The 14,989-nt window shown below is 63.1% G+C and overlaps 3 non-coding genes and 1 pseudogene across 3 annotated transcripts; all 4 read right to left on the bottom strand.

The window, feature by feature from the left end:
* Positions 1 to 266: 266 nt before the first annotated feature.
* Positions 267 to 385, bottom strand: LOC142872249 (uncharacterized; annotated as a pseudogene).
* Positions 386 to 3,852: 3,467 nt separating this feature from the next.
* On the bottom strand, positions 3,853 to 3,971 carry LOC142871976 (5S ribosomal RNA). Its single transcript, XR_012920238.1, has one exon. It is a non-coding gene; the product is annotated as a 5S ribosomal RNA (ribosomal RNA).
* Positions 3,972 to 7,470: 3,499 nt separating this feature from the next.
* Positions 7,471 to 7,589, bottom strand: LOC142872047 (5S ribosomal RNA). The gene has a single exon (XR_012920292.1). It is a non-coding gene; the product is annotated as a 5S ribosomal RNA (ribosomal RNA).
* Positions 7,590 to 11,077: 3,488 nt separating this feature from the next.
* LOC142872148 (5S ribosomal RNA) lies at positions 11,078 to 11,196 on the bottom strand. Its single transcript, XR_012920389.1, has one exon. It is a non-coding gene; the product is annotated as a 5S ribosomal RNA (ribosomal RNA).
* Positions 11,197 to 14,989: the final 3,793 nt, after the last annotated feature.

Genomic DNA, 14,989 nt, shown 5'->3' with positions numbered 1-14,989 from the left:
GATATGGGTGTGTCCACACACCCATGGGGGACGGTCAGACAGGGTGCCAGACCTTTGGTCTGAGACCTGACAGTCCAGATGCCACGCATGCTGCCGCGTGGCGGCGGTGTCGCGGCTTGGGACAAGAGGAGGCCCCACGGTGCGGGCTGGGGTGCCAGGCACCAAGGCGGGCGCTGAGGGTGGGCGTCACCCAAACCCCGGGCCGCCGCCATGCTCCCAGAAAGGGGACAGAACAAGAGGCAAAAAAAAAAAAAAGAAGAAGCAGCAGCCTGTGGCACCCGGTATACCCAGGCGGTCTCCCATCCAAGTACTAACCAGGCCCGACCCTGCTTAGCTTCCGAGACCAGACGAGATCGGGGGCGTTCAGGGTGGTGTGGCCCTAGACGGCGGAGGGCGCCCCTGCCCCGCTCAAGAAGCCGAGCCTCTCTGCGCTTCCCCACTGCCTCCTCCCGCCCCAGGCTCCGCACCGGCGCTGACCCGCGCCGGGCCGGGATGTTGAGTTCGCCTCCTGGTCTGGCGGGCTCCAGGAGAGGGAAGGGGTTGATGGGCGGGGCGGGGCGGGGCAGGGCGGGGTGGGGGGCTGTCTCTCTATACACACACACACACACACACTCACACTCACTCACACTCACACAAGATGCGCCTCCATGGCTGGACTCGCCGAGGTGGAACCCTCCCAGTCCCCCTCGCCTCCTTAACCTACCAGCTGCCCACCCCCAGCCCGTGGCCACCACTGACTGCGCACGCGCGGGACACTCGCCCTTTGACCCCAGCCAAGGGCCACCCTCCCCCACAACCCCTTTCAGCTGCGCCCCCCCTCGCCCTGTGGGTGGGCTGCCACCTATTCCCCAGGGCCAGGGCTGGGGCACAGCGCAAGGGGGAGGGGAGCCAGTGTATGGGGCGTCTCTCTCTGGGGATGTGCCCATGGGTGGGGTGGGGTGGCGTGGTTTGTGGGGCGCTGAAGAAATCAGTCCCCTCCATCTCCTACCTCTGGAAAACGCCCAAGCACGTGGAGAACTGCCAGCACCGCTTCGTGGGGGCCGGGACCCTCCTCTGTGTCCTCCTGTGGCCCGGTCCAAGGGGCCTGGGCCTGGCCGGGGCTGCATTGGACCCCGACCACCCTGGCGTGTGGACTCGGTAAAAGTCGGCGATTAGATATTGGATTCCAGCTTCATTGAGGTCATTTCACTAATGAGTGCACCGGAAAGAGTTTCCTAATCCATCTTTGAGGGTTGCAACTGAAAGAGAATTTTAAAGCTGACAGAATAGGCGAGGAAAGGCATAGGAGATTTCCACACCCAGCAAGGAAGACTTTCCCGAAATGGAAGAAAGAAACGAGCAAACAGAGACACCGGTAGCCCGCCTGGATCAGAGTCTGCCCCTGAGAGAAAGTACCCTGACCAGGTTCACCCGTGGGTGGGTCGCGAGCTGACGGCATTTGAAGAGCGAGGCCCGCAGTCTGTGCAGAAGACACCTGCACTCGGGTGTGTGTGGCGGCACAATTCACAAGCAACTCCAGATGTTAAGCCAAGGAGAAGCCAGGGAGTTCCCAACGCCGAAGGTGTCCTCAGCCCACGACTGGATGCTGTGGGAATGCGAAGCCCGGATCCTTGTCTCAGAGTGGGGTTCCCAGGAGGATCAGGCTGAAGCTGGGACTTGGCCTGAAAGTGTCCCCTCGCATGGCCACCCCCTTCCCCTTCCTGTTCCTCTACTCCTGGAGCCTACTCCTGTTCCTCTACTTCCTGTTCCTACTCCTCCATCCAGGGGCCAGACCTTAAAGAGTCACCCGCAAGAGAATCCTGGTCCCAAAGGAGCCTTCTGGGGGACCCGTGCTGAGAGAGGTTGTGGGCATGGCCCGCTGGGGCTCTGCCCGACCCAGGGCTGAGAGGTGCAACCTCCCAGCTCTGGGTCCCTGCAGGGGAAGCGTTGGCAAGCACAGGGCCAGTCCTCCAAAGGCCCAGGTGCAGGGAGCCCAGGCCAAGCAGCCTGTGGAAGAAGCCACCCCGGGAACACGACTGCAGGCCACGGCCCTTCCCACCTCCTCCTCCTCCTCCTCCTCCTGCTCCTCCACCCCCCCCCGACCTCCCACCACCCCCCGACATGCCGCAGGGCTCAGAGACACCTCAGACACTTGCTACCCAAAGTGCAAAGGGCATCAGTTGCTCCTCCAAACCCCCCCCCCTGCCCAGCAGACCGCGTTGTCCAGCCAGCCCCCGGGCCTCCGTGGGGTGCCCAGCACAAAAGTGCAGACAACCACCGGACCCTCAATCTCAGTTTTCGGATGTTTTTGCCACTCTAAGGACCCGCAGGCCAGCTGGGCCTTCTGGCAGGACAGAGAGCCCCGGAATCCGACGTGGAGAGCTGGGTGTACGTCCCCACGAGGAGGCGGTCCCCACCTCCGCGGCTCTCCCCTTGCGGGGGGGAAAAGCAGCCACGGGGCCTCAGAGAAGACACCAGGCTGGGCGCCCGCCCCACAGTGGGGGCACGTCCCCCGCAGGCCACTTAGCGACGGCCGCCGGCCGGCGGACGGTTGGGTGGCGCGAGACACTGCGGCCGCCCTGCTACCGGGTTCCTGGGAGGGCGTCCTGGAACCAGCGTCCACACCAAGCCCTTGGAAGGCCCAGGCGACGGAGGAGCCCCGTCAGGCAGGGGCCGAGGACGGTGACGGCCCGGGCGGGGAGGAGCGTGTCAGGCAGGGGCAGAGGACGGGGACAGGTGACAGGCCGGGCGGGAAGGAGTCAGTCAGGCAGGGGCCGAGGAGGAGACGGGCTGGGTAAGGGTTAGGGTTAGAGTCAGGGCACAAGTCACAATCGCAAAGACCTGGAAGCGACCCGAGTGCCCATCGACCCACGAGTGCGTAAAGGAAATGTGGCGCGTGGACACCACGGAGTGCTATTCAGCTAGGAGGAGCAGCGGTGAGAGGGCACCTCTCGTGGTTCTCCTGGCCAGAGCTGGAACCCGTTCCAGTAAGCCAGGTAGCCCAAGAATGGACACACGAGCACCACGTGCTCGCGCTCACCAGCAAATGGGTACGAACCGATGGACACCTAAGTGGACACAGAGGAATCACCTTCATCGGGTGGGTGTCGGGCGGGTGGGGGGAGGGGATGGGCATACACCTCCATTAGGAATGGGGTGGGTGCGCACCGACTGGGGGATGGGCGCACTTGAGGCTCTGACCCGAGGGGGGAGGCTGGGAGAGGGCAACGTACCCGACCTTAACATTGGTACCCCCACAATACGCTGCAACGACATCAGAGGTAAATGAATAAGAACACAGGGGGGAGGGGGGCACGGGCAACACATGTCACCTTAATACTTGGACTCCCATCATCTGCTTGAAAAGAGAGAGAAAAGAAAATGCAATCATAGAGATAAGAGACACTTTTTAAAAATAATGAATCCGAAGAGAAAAGTAAAAGGAGGCCTGTGGAGCAGGTCTGGGTGTGACTCCGGATCCCCCAACATCAGGTGCCACCAGTAAAGATTCCTACGTGTAGCCCATAGAACCCCAAAAGCAACGGGACGAGTTCTGGTCACATACTCCCTCAAAATGACATCCTGGCCTTCTTCTGGAACTCCCTCCCCTCTCAGACTCTCAAGGTTTCCTCCAGCGTGTCGGTTCCCACAGAGCAGACCTTTGGTCTGAGATCTGACAGTCCAGAAGCCACGCATGCTGCCGCGTGACGGCGGTGTCGCGGCTTGGGACAAGAGGAGGCCCCACGGTGCGGGCTGGGGCGCCAGGCACCGCGGCGGGCGCTGAGGGTGGGGGTGACCCCCACCCCGGGCCGCCGCCTCGCTCCCAGAAAGGGGACAGAACAAGAGGCAAAACAAAAAAAAAAAAAAAGAAGAAGCCTACGGCACCCGGTATTCCCAGGGGGTCTCCCATCCAAGTACTAACCAGGCCCGACCCTGCTTAGCTTCCGAGACCAGACGAGATCGGGCGCGTTCAGGGTGGTGTGGCCCTAGACGGCGGAGGGCGCCCCTGCCCCGCTCAAGAAGCCGAGCCTCTCTGCGCTTCCCCGCCGCCTCCTCCCGCCCCAGGCCCCGCGCCGGCGCTGACCCGCGCCGGGCCGGGCCTGTTGAGTTCACCGGCCGGGTCCGGCGGGCTCCGTGGGACGGGGGTGACAGGCGGGGCGGGGCGGGGCGGGCAGGGAGCGGCGGGCCGGGGTGGGGGGCTGTCTCTCTATACACACACACACACACACACACACACACACTCACACTCACACTCACTCACTCACACTCACACAAGATGCGCCTCCACTGCTGGACTCGCCAAGGTGGAGACCTTCCAGCCTCCTTCACCTACCCGCCCCCCACCCCCAGCTCCTGGCCGCCTCCGCCGCCGCCGCCGATTGCGCACGCGCCGGGTCGCCCGCCCTTTGACCCCAGGCAGGGGCCGCCCTCCCCGACAACCCCTTTCAGCTGCGCCCCCCACCCTGTGGGTGGGCTGCCGCCTATTCCCCCGGGCCGGGGCTGGGGCACAGCGCATGGGGGTGGGGAGCGAGTGTATGGGGCGTCTCTCTCTCTCTCTCTAGGGATGTGTCCCATGGGTGGGGTGGCGTGGTTTGTGGGGCGCTGAAGAAATCAGTCCCCTCCATCTCCTACCTCTGGAAAACGCCCAAGCCCTTGGAGAACTGCCGGCAACGCGACCGTGGGGGCCGGGACCCTCCTCTGTGTCCTCCTGTGGCCCGGTCCAAGGGGCCTGGGCCTGGCCGGGGCTGCATTGGACCCCGACCACCCTGGCGTGTGGACTCGCTAAAAATCGGCGATTAGATATTGGATTCCAGCTTCATTGAGGTCATTTCACTAATGAGTGCACCGGAAAGAGTTTCCTAATCCATCTGTGAGCGTGGCAACTGAAAGAGAATTTTAAAGCTGACAGAATAGGCGAGGAAAGGCATAGGAGATTTCCACACCCAGTAAGGAAGCCTTTCCCGAAATGGAAGAAAGAAACGAGCAAACAGAAACACCGGTAGCCCGCCAGGATCAGAGTCTGCCCCCGAGAGAAAGTACCCTGACCAGGTTCACCCGTGGGTGGGTGGCGAGCTAGCGGCATTCAGAAGAGCGAGGCCCGCAGTCTGTGCAGAAGACACCTGCACTCGGGTGTGTGTGGCGGCACGATTCACAAGCAGCTCCAGATGTTAAGCCAAGGAGAAGCCAGGGAGTTCCCAACGCCCCAGGTGTCCTCAGCCCACGACTGGCTGCTGGGGGAATGCGAAGCCCGGCTCCTTGTCTCAGAGCGGGACAACCAGGAGGTGTGACGTACACCCCGGGGTTCCCAGGAGGATCAGGCTGAAGCTGGGACTTGGCCTGAAAGTGTCCCCTCGCATGGCCACCCCCTTCCCCTTCCTGCTCCTCTAGTCCTGGTGCCCCTCCATCCAGGGGCCAGACCTTAAAGAGTCACCCGCAAGAGAATCCTGGTCCCAAAGGAGCCTTCTGGGGGACCCGTGCTGAGAGAGGTTGTGGGCATGGCCCGCTGGGGCTCTGCCCGACCCAGGGCTGAGAGGTGCAACCTCCCAGCTCTGGGTCCCTGCAGGGGAAGCGTTGGCAAGCACAGGGCCAGTCCTCCAAAGGCCCAGGTGCAGGGAGCCCAGGCCAAGCAGCCTGTGGAAGAAGCCACCCCGGGAACACGACTGCAGGCCACGGCCCTTCCCACCTCCTCCTCCTCCTCCTCCTGCTCCTCCAACCCCTGGACCTCCGACCCCCCACCACATGGCGCAGGGCTCAGAGACACCTCAGACACTTGCTACCCAAAGTGCAAAGGGCATCAGTTGCTCCTCCAAACCACCCCCCCTGCCCAGCAAACCGCGTTGTCCAGCCAGCCCCCGGGCCTCCCTGGGGTGCCCAGCACAAAAGTGCAGACAACCACCGGACCCTCAATCTCAGTTTTCGGATGTTTTTGCCACTCTAAGGACCCGCAGGCCAGCTGGGCCTTCTGGCAGGACAGAGAGCCCCGGAATCGGACGTGGAGAGCTGGGTGTACGTCCCCACGAGGAGGCGGTCCCCACCTCCGCGGCTCTCCCCTTGCGGGGGGGAAAAGCAGCCACGGGGCCTCAGAGAAGACACCAGGCTGGGCGCCCGCCCCACAGTGGGGGCACGTCCCCCGCAGGCCACTTAGCGACGGCCGCCGGCCGGCGGACGGTTGGGTGGCGCGAGACGCTGCGGCCGCCCTGCTACCAGGTTCCTGGGAGGGCGTCCTGGAACCAGCGTCCACACCAAGCCCTTGGAAGGCCCAGGCGACGGAGGAGCCCCGTCAGGCAGGGGCCGAGGACGGTGACGGCCCGGGCGGGGAGGAGCGTGTCAGGCAGGGGCAGAGGACGGTGACAGGTGACAGGCCGGGCGGGAAGGAGTCAGTCAGGCAGGGGCCGAGGAGGAGACTGGCTGGGTAAGGGTTAGGGTTAGAGTCAGGGCACAAGTCACAATCGCAAAGAACTGGAAGCGACCCGAGTGCCCATCGACCCACGAGTGCGTAAATGAAATGTGGCGTGTGGACACCACGGAGTCCTATTCAGCTAGGAGGAGCAGCGGTGAGAGGGCAACTCTCGTGGTTCTCCTGGCCAGAGCTGGAACCCGTTCCAGTAAGCCAGGTAGCCCAAGAATGGACACACGAGCACCACGTGTTCGCGCTCACCAGCAAATGGGTACAAACCGAAGGACACCTAAGTGGACACAGAGGAATCACCTTCATCGGGTGGGTGTCGGGCGGGTGGGGGGAGGGGATGGGCATACACCTCCATTAGGAATGGGGTGGGTGCGCACCGACTGGGGGATGGGCGCACTTGAGGCTCTGACCCGAGGGGGGAGGCTGGGAGAGGGCAACGTACCCGACCTTAACATTGGTACCCCCACAATACGCTGCAACGACATCAGAGGTAAATGAATAAGAACACAGGGGGGAGGGGGGCACGGGCAACACATGTCACCTTAATACTTGGACTCCCATCATCTGCTTGAAAAGAGAGAGAAAAGAAAATGCAATCATAGAGATAAGAGACACTTTTTAAAAATAATGAATCCGAAGAGAAAAGTAAAAGGAGGCCTGTGGAGCAGGTCTGGGTGTGACTCCGGATCCCCCAACATCAGGTGCCACCACCAAAGATTCCTATGTTTAGCCTATAGAACCCCAAAAGCAACGGGACGAGTTCTGGTCACATACTCCCTCAAAATGACATCCTGGCCTTCTTCTGGAACTCCCTCCCCTCTCAGACTCTCAAGGTTTCCTCCAGCGTGTCGGTTCCCACAGAGCAGACCTTTGGTCTGAGACCTGACAGTCCAGAAGCCAAGCATGCTGCCGCGTGACGGCGGTGTCGCGGCTTGGGACAAGAGGAGGCCCCACGGTGCGGGCTGGGGCGCCAGGCACCGCGGCGGGCGCTGAGGGTGGGGGTGACCCCCACCCCGGGCCGCCGCCTCGCTCCCAGAAAGGGGACAGAACAAGAGGCAAAACAAAAAAAAAAAAAAAGAAGAAGCCTACGGCACCCGGTATTCCCAGGCGGTCTCCCATCCAAGTACTAACCAGGCCCGACCCTGCTTAGCTTCCGAGATCAGACGAGATCGGGCGCGTTCGGGGTGGTGTGGCCGTGGACGGCGGAGGGCGCCCCTGCCCCGCTCAAGAAGCCGAGCCTCTCTGCGCTTCCCCGCCGCCTCCTCCCGCCCCAGGCCCCGCGCCGGGCCGGGCCTGTTGAGTTCACCGGCGGGGTCCGGCGGGCTCCGAGGGATGGGGGTGACAGGCGGGGCGGGGCGGGGCGGGCAGGGAGCGGCGGGCCGGGGTGGGAGGCTGTCTCTCTATACACACACACACACACACACACACACACACACTCACACTCACACTCACTCACTCACACTCACACAAGATGCGCCTCCACTGCTGGACTCGCCAAGGTGGAGACCTTCCAGCCTCCTTCACCTACCCGCCCCCCACCCCCAGCTCATGGCCGCCGCCGCCGCTGATTGCGCACGCGCGGGTCGCCCGCCCTTTGACCCCAGGCAGGGGCCGCCCTCCCCGACAACCCCTTTCAGCTGCGCCCCCCACCCTGTGGGTGGGCTGCCGCCTATTCCCCCGGGCCCGGGCTGGGGCACAGCGCATGGGGGAGGGGAGCGAGTGTATGGGGCGTCTCTCTCTCTCTCTAGGGATGTGTCCCATGGGTGGGGTGGCGTGGTTGTGGGGCGCTGAAGAAATCAGTCCCCTCCATCTCCTACCTCTGGAAAACGCCCAAGCCCTTGGAGAACTGCCGGCAACGCGACCGTGGGGGCCGGGACCCTCCTCTGTGTCCTCCTGTGGCCCGGTCCAAGGGGCCTGGGCCTGGCCGGGGCTGCATTGGACCCCGACCACCCTGGCGTGTGGACTCGCTAAAAATCGGCCATTAGATATTGGATTCCAGCTTCATTGAGGTCATTTGACTAATGAGTGCACCGGAAAGAGTTTTCTAATCCATCTGTGAGGGTGGCAACTGAAAGAGAATTTTAAAGCTGACAGAATAGGCGAGGAAAGGCATAGGAGATTTCCACACCCAGTAAGGAAGCCTTTCCCGAAATGGAAGAAAGAAACGAGCAAACAGAAACACCAGTAGCCCGCCAGGATCAGAGTCTGCCCCCGAGAGAAAGTACCCTGACCAGGTTCACCCGTGGGTGGGTGGCGAGCTAGCGGCATTCAGAAGAGCGAGGCCCGCAGTCTGTGCAGAAGACACCTGCACTCGGGTGTGTGTGGCGGCACGATTCACAAGCAGCTCCAGATGTTAAGCCAAGGAGAAGCCAGGGAGTTCCCAACGCCCCAGGTGTCCTCAGCCCACGACTGGCTGCTGGGGGAATGCGCAGCCCGGCTCCTTGTCTCAGAGCCCTTGTCTCAGAGCGGGACAACCAGGAGGTGTGACGTACACCCCGGGGTTCCCAGGAGGATCAGGCTGAAGCTGGGACTTGGCCTGAAAGTGTCCCCTCGCATGGCCACCCCCTTCCCCTTCCTGCTCCTCTAGTCCTGGTGCCCCTCCATCCAGGGGCCAGACCTTAAAGAGTCACCCGCAAGAGAATCCTGGTCCCAAAGGAGCCTTCTGGGGGACCCGTGCTGAGAGAGGTTGTGGGCATGGCCCGCTGGGGCTCTGCCCGACCCAGGGCTGAGAGGTGCAACCTCCCAGCTCTGGGTCCCTGCAGGGGAAGCGTTGGCAAGCACAGGGCCAGTCCTCCAAAGGCCCAGGTGCAGGGAGCCCAGGCCAAGCAGCCTGTGGAAGAAGCCACCCCGGGAACACGACTGCAGGCCACGGCCATTCCCACCTCCTCCTCCTCCTCCTCCTGCTCCTCCACCCCCCGGACCTCCCACCCCCCCCGACATGGCGCAGGGCTCAGAGACACCTCAGACACTTGCTACCCAAAGTGCAAAGGGCATCAGTTGCTCCTCCAAACCCCCCCCCTGCCCAGCAGACCGCGTTGTCCAGCCAGCCCCCGGGCCTCCCTGGGGTGCCCAGCACAAAAGTGCAGACAACCACCGGACCCTCAATCTCAGTTTTCGGATGTTTTTGCCACTCTAAGGACCCGCAGGCCAGCTGGGCCTTCTGGCAGGACAGAGAGCCCCGGAATCGGACGTGGAGAGCTGGGTGTACGTCCCCACGAGGAGGCGGTCCCCACCTCCGCGGCTCTCCCCTTGCGGGGGGGAAAAGCAGCCACGGGGCCTCAGAGAAGACACCAGGCTGGGCGCCCGCCCCACAGTGGGGGCACGTCCCCCGCAGGCCACTTAGCGACGGCCGCCGGCCGGCGGACGGTTGGGTGGCGCGAGACGCTGCGGCCGCCCTGCTACCGGGTTCCTGGGAGGGCGTCCTGGAACCAGCGTCCACACCAAGCCCTTGGAAGGCCCAGGCGACGGAGGAGCCCCGTCAGGCAGGGGCCGAGGACGGTGACGGCCCGGGCGGGGAGGAGCGTGTCAGGCAGGGGCAGAGGACGGTGACAGGTGACAGGCCGGGCGGGAAGGAGTCAGTCAGGCAGGGGCCGAGGAGGAGACGGGCTGGGTAAGGGTTAGGGTTAGAGTCAGGGCACAAGTCACAATCGCAAAGACCTGGAAGCGACCCGAGTGCCCATCGACCCACGAGTGCGTAAATGAAATGTGGCGCGTGGACACCACGGAGTGCTATTCAGCTAGGAGGAGCAGCGGTGAGAGGGCACCTCTCGTGGTTCTCCTGGCCAGAGCTGGAACCCGTTCCAGTAAGCCAGGTAGCCCAAGAATGGACACACGAGCACCACGTGCTCGCGCTCACCAGCAAATGGGTACGAACCGATGGACACCTAAGTGGACACAGAGGAATCACCTTCATCGGGTGGGTGTCGGGCGGGTGGGGGGAGGGGATGGGCATACACCTCCATTAGGAATGGGGTGGGTGCGCACCGACTGGGGGATGGGCGCACTTGAGGCTCTGACCCGAGGGGGGAGGCTGGGAGAGGGCAACGTACCCGACCTTAACATTGGTGCCCCCACAATACGCTGCAACGACATCAGAGGTAAATGAATAAGAACACAGGGGGGAGGGGGGCACGGGCAACACATGTCACCTTAATACTTGGACTCCCATCATCTGCTTGAAAAGAGAGAGAAAAGAAAATGCAATCATAGAGATAAGAGACACTTTTTAAAAATAATGAATCCGAAGAGAAAAGTAAAAGGAGGCCTGTGGAGCAGGTCTGGGTGTGACTCCGGATCCCCCAACATCAGGTGCCACCACCAAAGATTCCTACGTGTAGCCCATAGAACCCCAAAAGCAACGGGACGAGTTCTGGTCACATACTCCCTCAAAATGACATCCTGGCCTTCTTCTGGAACTCCCTCCCCTCTCAGACTCTCAAGGTTTCCTCCAGCGTGTCGGTTCCCACAGAGCAGACCTTTGGTCTGAGACCTGACAGTCCAGAAGCCACGCATGCTGCCGCGTGACGGCGGTGTCGCGGCTTGGGACAAGAGGAGGCCCCACGGTGCGGGCTGGGGCGCCAGGCACCGCGGCAGGCGCTGAGGGTGGGGGTGACCCCCACCCCGGGCCGCCGCCTCGCTCCCAGAAAGGGGACAGAACAAGAGGCAAAACAAAAAAAAAAAAAAAGAAGAAGCCTACGGCACCCGGTATTCCCAGGCGTTCTCCCATCCAAGTACTAACCAGGCCCGACCCTGCTTAGCTTCCGAGACCAGACGAGATCGGGCGCGTTCAGGGTGGTGTGGCCCTAGACGGCGGAGGGCGCCCCTGCCCCGCTCAAGAAGCCGAGCCTCTCTGCGCTTCCCCGCCGCCTCCTCCCGCCCCAGGCCCCGCGCCGGCGCTGACCCGCGCCGGGCCGGGCCTGTTGAGTTCACCGGCCGGGTCCGGCGGGCTCCGAGGGACGGGGGTGACAGGCGGGGCGGGGCGGGCAGGGCTGTGTCCACTCACCCACGGGAGACGGGCAGGCAGGGCGCTGTGTGTATCTGGCTGTGTCCACTCACTCACGGCAGATGGGCAGGCAGGGCGCAGTGTGAATGTGGCTGTGTCCACTCACCCAAGGGAGACGGGCAGGTAGGGCACAGTGTATAACAGGCTGTGTCCACTCATCCACGGGAGACGGGCAGGCAGGGCGCAGTGTGGATCTTGCCGTGTTCACACACCCAAGTCAGACGGGCAAGCAGGTCGTAGTGTGGAACTGTCTGTGTCCTCTCATCCACTGGAGACGTACAGGAAGGTCGCATGTGGATGTGGCTGTGTCCACTCACCTACAGGAGACGGGCAGGCAGGGCAGAGTGTAGAAGTGGCTGTGTCCACTCACCCAAGGGAGACGGGCAGGAAGGGCTCTGTGTGGAACTGGCTGTGTCCACTCACCCACGGGAGACGTACAGGCAGGGCGCAGTGTGAATGTGGCTGTGTCCCCTCTCCCACGGGAACTGGGAGGCAGGGTGCAGTGTGGAACTTGCTGTGTCCACACACCCACCGGAGACGTCAGGTAGGGCGCTTTGTGGAACTGGCTGTGTCCACAGACCCATGGGAGACGGTCAGGCAGGGAGCAGTGTGGATGTGGCTGTGTCCACTCACCCACGGGAGACAGGCAGGCTGGGTGCCGTGTGGATCTGGCGGTGTCCACTCACCCACAGTAGACAGGCAGGCAGGCGCTGTTTGGATGTGGCTGTCTCCACTCACCCACGGGAGACGGGCAGGTAGGGTGCAGTGTGTAAAAGGCTGTGTCCACTCACCCACGGTAAACGTGGAGGCAGGGCACAGTGTGGATCTTGCCGTGTCCACACACCCACGGGAGACGGGCAGGCAGGGCGCAGTGTGGTTGTGACTGTGTCCACACACCCACGGGAGACAGGCACGCTGGGCGCCGTGTGGACTTGGCTGTGTACACACACCACGGGAGATGGGTAGGCAGGGCGCAGTGTGGATGTGGCTGTGTCCACTCACCAACCGGAGACGGGAAGGCAGGGCGCTGTGTGGAACTGGCTGTGTCCACTCACCCACGAGACAGACTGGCAGGGCGCAGTGTGGAACTGGCTATGTCCACTCACCCATGGGTGACGGGCAGACAGGGCGCAGTATGGAACGTGCTGTGTCCACACACCCACCGGAGACGGGCAGGCAGGGCGCAGTATAGATGTGGCTGTGCCCACTCACGCACGGGAGACGGGCAGGAAGGGGGCAGTGTGGATCTTGCCGTATCCACACACCCATGGGAGACTGGCAGGCAGGGCACAGTGTGGATGTGGCTGTGTCCACTCACCCACGGGAGATGGGCAGGCAGCGCGCAGTGTGGATCTCGCTGTGTCCATTCAAACATCTGTGACGGGAAGGCAGGGCGCAGTTTGGAACTGGCAGTGGATCTGGCTGTTTCCACACACCCATGGGATACGGTCAGGCAGGGCGCAGTGTGGAACTGGCTGTGTCCACACACGCACCGGAGACGGGCAGGCAGGGCTCTGTGTGCAACTGGCTGTGACCACACACCCACAGTAGACGGGCAGGCAGGGCGCAGTGTAGATCTGGCTGTGTCCACTCACTCACTGGAGACGGGGAGGCTGGGTGCCATGTGCATCTGACTGTGTCCACACACCCATGGGAGACGGGCAGGCTGGGCGTCGTGTGGATCCGGCTGTGTGCACACACCCATGGGAGACTGCCAGGCAGGGTTCTGTGTGGAACTCGCTGTGTCCACACACCCATGGGAGACGGGCAGGCAGGGTGCAGTGTGGATCTGGCTGTGTCCAGTCACCCACGGGAGACAGGCAGGCAGGGCGCTGTGTGTATCTGGCTGTGTCCACTCACCCATGGGAGACGGGCAGGCAGGGTGCAGGGTGGATCTGGCTGTGTCCACTCACCCACGGGAGACGGGCAGGCAGGGCGCTGTGTGTATCTGGCTATGTCCACACACCCATGGGAGACGTGCAGGCAGGGCACTGTGTGGATCTGGCTATATCCACTAACCCACGGGAGACGGGCAGGCAGGGCGCGGCGCTGTGTGGATCTGGCTGTGTCTACTCACCCACGGGAGATGGGCAGGCAGGGCGCTGTTGGATCTGGCTGTGTCTACTCACCCACGGGAGACGGGCAGGCAGGGCGCAGTGTGGAACTGGCTGTGTCCACTCAACCACAGGAGACGGGCAGGTAGGGCACAGTGTGGATCTTGCCGTGTCCACACACTCATGGGAGACGGGCAGGCAGGGCCTAGTGTTGAACTGGCTGGTTCCACTCACCCAGGGGTGTCGGGCAGACAGGGCGCAGTGTGGAACTGGTGTGTCCACACACCCACGGTAAACGGGAGGCAGGGCGCAGTGTGGATGTGGCTGTGTCCACTCACCCACGGGAGACGGGCAGGCAGAGCGCAGTGTGGAACTTGCTGTGTCCACACACCCACCGGAGACGGGCAGGTAGGGCGCTGTGTGGAACTGGCTGTGTCCACACACCCATGGGAGATGGTCAGGCAAGGTGCTTTGTGGATGTGGCTGTGTCCACTCACCAATGGGAGACGGGCAGGCTGGGCGCTGTGTGTACCTGGCTCTGTCCACTCACCCACGGGAGATGGGCAGGCAGCACGCAGTGTGGATCCTGCTGTTTCCACTCAACCACGGGAGACGGGCAGGCAGGGCGCAGTGTGGATCTGACTGTGTCCACTCACCCATGGGTGATGGGCAGGCAGAGCTCTGTGTGGATCTGGCTTTGTCCCCACACCCACCGGAGACGGGAAGGCAGGGCGCTGTGTGGATCTGGGTGTGTCCACTTACCCATGGGATACGGTCAGGCAGGGCGCTGTGTGGAACTGGCTGTGTCCACTCACCCACAGGAGACAGGGAGGCAGGGCGCAGTGTCGATCTTGCCGTGTCCACACACCCACGGGAGATGGGGAGGCAGGGCGCAGTGTGGATCTTGCCATGTCCACACACCCACGGGAGACGGGATGGCAGGGTGCAGTGTGGATGTGGCTGTGTCCACTCACCCACGGGAGACGGGCAGGCAGGGCGCAGTGTAGATCTGGCTGTTTCCACTGACCCATGGTAGACGGGCAGGCAGGGAGCTGTGTGGATGTGGCTGTGTCCACTCACGCACGGGAGACGGGCAGGCTGGGCGCCGTGTGGATGTTGCCGTGTACACACACTCACGGGAGACGGGCAGGGAGGGCGCTATGTGGATCTGGCTCTGTCCACTCACCCACGGCAGATGGGCAGGCAGGGCGCTGTGTGGAACATGCTGTGTCCACACATCCATGGGAGATGTTCAGAAAGGGTGCTGTGCGGATGTGGCTGTGTCCACTCACCCACGGGATTCGGGCAGGCTGGGCACCATGTGGGTCTGGTTGTGTCGACACACTCATTGGAGATGGGCAGGCAGGGCGCTGTGTGGATCTGGCTGTGTCCACTCACCCATGGGACACGGGCAGGCAGGGCGCAGTGTGGATCTGGCTGTGCCCACTCACACAAGGGAGACGGGCAGGCAGGGCGCAGTGTGGATCTTGCCGAATCCACACACCCACGGGAGACTGGCAGGCAGGGCGTAGTGTGGATGTGGCC

This window comes from Microcebus murinus, chromosome 7 (genome assembly GCF_040939455.1).
Source record: "Microcebus murinus isolate Inina chromosome 7, M.murinus_Inina_mat1.0, whole genome shotgun sequence".
NCBI lineage: Eukaryota > Metazoa > Chordata > Mammalia > Primates > Cheirogaleidae > Microcebus > Microcebus murinus.
Note: the sequence above shows the minus strand (reverse complement) of the source record. Positions and strands in the feature narration are given on the sequence as shown.